We start from the raw sequence: 3,385 nt of genomic DNA, 5'->3' as shown, positions 1-3,385 counted from the left end.
CCAGGTACTTGTTGAATTTCCTATATCTATAGCAGGTACTTGTTGTTTTTCCTCTATCTATAGCAGGTACTTTTTGAATATCGGTATAGTAGGCTCTTGTTGAATGTTCTAAACATATAGCAGTTACGTGTTGAATTTGCTTTTTTATAGTATGAACTTGTTGAATGTCCTATAGTTATAGCAGGTACTTGTTGAATGTCCTAAAGTTATAGCAGGTACTCGATGAATTTCCTATATCTAAAGCAGGTACTTTTTGAATATCGATATAGTAGGCTCTTGTTGAATGTCCTAAACATATAGCAGTTACGTGTTGAATTTGCTTTTTTTTAGTATGAACTTTTTGAATGTCATTTAGTTATAACAGGTACTTGTTAAATGTCCTATATTTATAGCAAGTACTTGTTGAGAATCCTATTGGTATAGTAGGTTCTTGTTGAATGGCCTATAGATTTAGGAGTTACGTGTTGAATATCCTATAGATAAAGCAGGTACTTGTTGAATGTCTTGTAGTCATAGCAGGTACTTTTTGAATGTCCTAAACATATAGCAGGTACTTGCTGAATGTAATATAGTTATAGCAGTTACTTGTTGAATGTCCTAAAGTTATAGCAGGTACTCGATGAATTTCCTATATCTATAGCAGGTACTTTTTGAATATCCAATCGGTTAAGTAGGCTCTTGTTGAATGTCTTAGACACATAGCAGTTACTTGTTGAATTTGCTTTTTTATAGTATGAACTTGTTGTATGTCATTTAGTTATAACAGTCACTTGTTGAATGTCCTATATTTATAGCAAGAACTTCTTGAAAATCCTATTGATATAGTAGGTTCTTGTTGAATGGCCTATAGATTTAGGAGTTACGTGTTGAATATCCTATAGATATAGCAGGTACTTGTTGAATGTCTTATAGTCATAGCAGGTACTTGTTTAATGTCCTATAGTTAAAGCAGGTACTTGTTGAATGTCTTATAGCTATAGCAGGTACTTGTTGAATATCCTATCAGTATACTAGGTTCTTATTGAATGTCCTACAGATATAATTGGTACTTGTTGAATGTCCTATAGTTATATCAGGTATTTGTTGAATGTCCTATAGTAATAACAGGTATTTGTTGAATATCCTATTGGTATACTAGGTTCTTATTGAATGTCCTACAGATATAGTTGGTACTTGTTGAATGTCCTATAGTTATATCAGGTATTTGTTGAATGTCCTATAGTAATAACAGGTATTTGTTGAATATCCTATTGGTATTGTAGGTTCTTGTTGAATGTCCTACAGATAAAGCAGGTACTTGTTGAATGTTCTATAGCTATAATAGGTAATTGATGAATATCCTATTGGTATAGAAGGTTCATGTTGAATGTCCTATAGTTGTAGAAGGTACTTGTTGAATGTCCTATAGTTATATCAGGTATTTGTTGAATGTCCTGTATTAATAGCAGGTACTTGTTGAATATCCTATTGGTAAAGTAGGTTCTAGTTGAATGTCCTATAAATATAGCAAGTACTTGTTGAATGTCCTATAGATATAGCACATACTTGTTGAATTTTCAATAGCTATAATAGGCAAATGTTGAATATCCTATTGGTATAGTATGTTGTAGTTGAATATCCTATAAATATAGCAGGTACTTAATATTAATAAATGATTTTTTAATATTAATAAATAGGGAATAAATTCCACAACGGCTTGCCATACACGTCTTCATGTTCAAGTGTTCAATTTTAAGAACCTACTTCCATTGGTCTGCACAATAAAAATTAATGTCAACAATAACAATTTAATATCAAAAACCTTGATATAACAATATTAAACATCACTTTCAATACATTCAAATAAGCAAATAGTGCCAAAGTCATAACTCCACTACTAACCGTGTATTGAAATAAGCCCCGCCTCCCTACTAACCTAATATGGAATATACACATTCTCCACGCGGACGCTTTTAACCAATCATATTCCTAGAAGTGTATAGGAGGTAAGATAAAAGAAAATCCTTAGTATTTCGAATAAAACCTTTAATCGTGACTGTGCAATATTTTTACTAAAATTTTACACGTTTTAGTCTTTTCCTCGAGTTGAAAGAAATCAGATTAGTGGTTTACGTCCACTGTTTATTATATATTACCTTGCTCAATGCAAAATTAAATCAGGCATATGGAAATATTTTGTTTGAACAAAAAGGAGAGACACATAGTGGGCAAGCCATTACCATAAGTTAAAGAACAATAACCAACACAGTGGCTAAAAGAAACATAACGAATAGGCAACTAAAGTCACCATAACACTCAACAAAAAAAAAAGAAAAAAAAAGACGAACCCAATCAAAAACGGCTTGAAAACCCCATTTTGTTCCTGCTCCGCTGATGTTGCTCATTACAATAAGAAATATTAAAATTGAGGACATGTCATTGTCTTAAACAAACGCTACAACGATTTGTAATACCTTAACTAAAAAGGTTTTATACATAAGGACAGGAAAACTACAAATTGTTGTCTGAACGTGAATGGACTACTACATGTATATATAAATACTGTTACGTTATTCCATATTTGATAGGTTTCTTTAACATTTGTAATCAATTCGAATTTAAAATTGAATTGAATATAAAAGTATTAAGGTGCACGTGGAAGATGAAAATGATTCATGCAAAATATATTTCGACTTCCTAAACATTCACCGGAGAACCCGGGTTCAAAGCCCGTTTTTGGTCAGGTTCGTGTTACAAGTAGTTAATGTTTTTTTTTTTTTTTTATTTTTATTTTTGGTGTTTTAACGCCACTTTTAAGCACCGCTTTTGGGCTCTTTCGTGGCGGCCAAATTTTATTGGTGGAGGAAGCCGGAGTTCCCGGAGAAAACCACCGACATTCGATAGGAAAACTGACAATCCTAGTCAATTAAGATTGGAGTCGAGTTCACCAGCACGAGCGGGGTTCGAACTCACAACCTCAGTGTTGACTGGCTAGTGATTACAGTAGTAACTACTTAGACCACTCGGCCACCGAGGCCCCCAATGTTTTTTTTTGTTTGTAATGTTTTGTTAAAAACAAGGATTCTTTTTCAAGATATTCACCAGACTGCGGTGTGATCCTCACAGAAAGTATGGAAAACATAAATGAAAAGTAAGAACAATTAAGAACATATTGATGATATTTTCTACATGAATGAGTATTACTTTCTTATTATGAAATAATGCAAGAAAAAAAAAAACAAACAAAAAAACAAATTTCGTGCAGTTATAACCAGACGTACATAAATTTCTTTTGACATTATGTATTGTCGATATATCACTTGATTTTCTTTCGTCAGACGCATATCCGTACCTTTTCCGTTTTTTTTTTATACTATTGGATAATTAAAAGAACATAACATCTAAA

This window comes from Mytilus californianus, unplaced genomic scaffold (genome assembly GCF_021869535.1).
Source record: "Mytilus californianus isolate M0D057914Y unplaced genomic scaffold, xbMytCali1.0.p SCAF_12, whole genome shotgun sequence".
Classification (NCBI taxonomy): domain Eukaryota; kingdom Metazoa; phylum Mollusca; class Bivalvia; order Mytilida; family Mytilidae; genus Mytilus; species Mytilus californianus.
Note: the sequence above shows the minus strand (reverse complement) of the source record.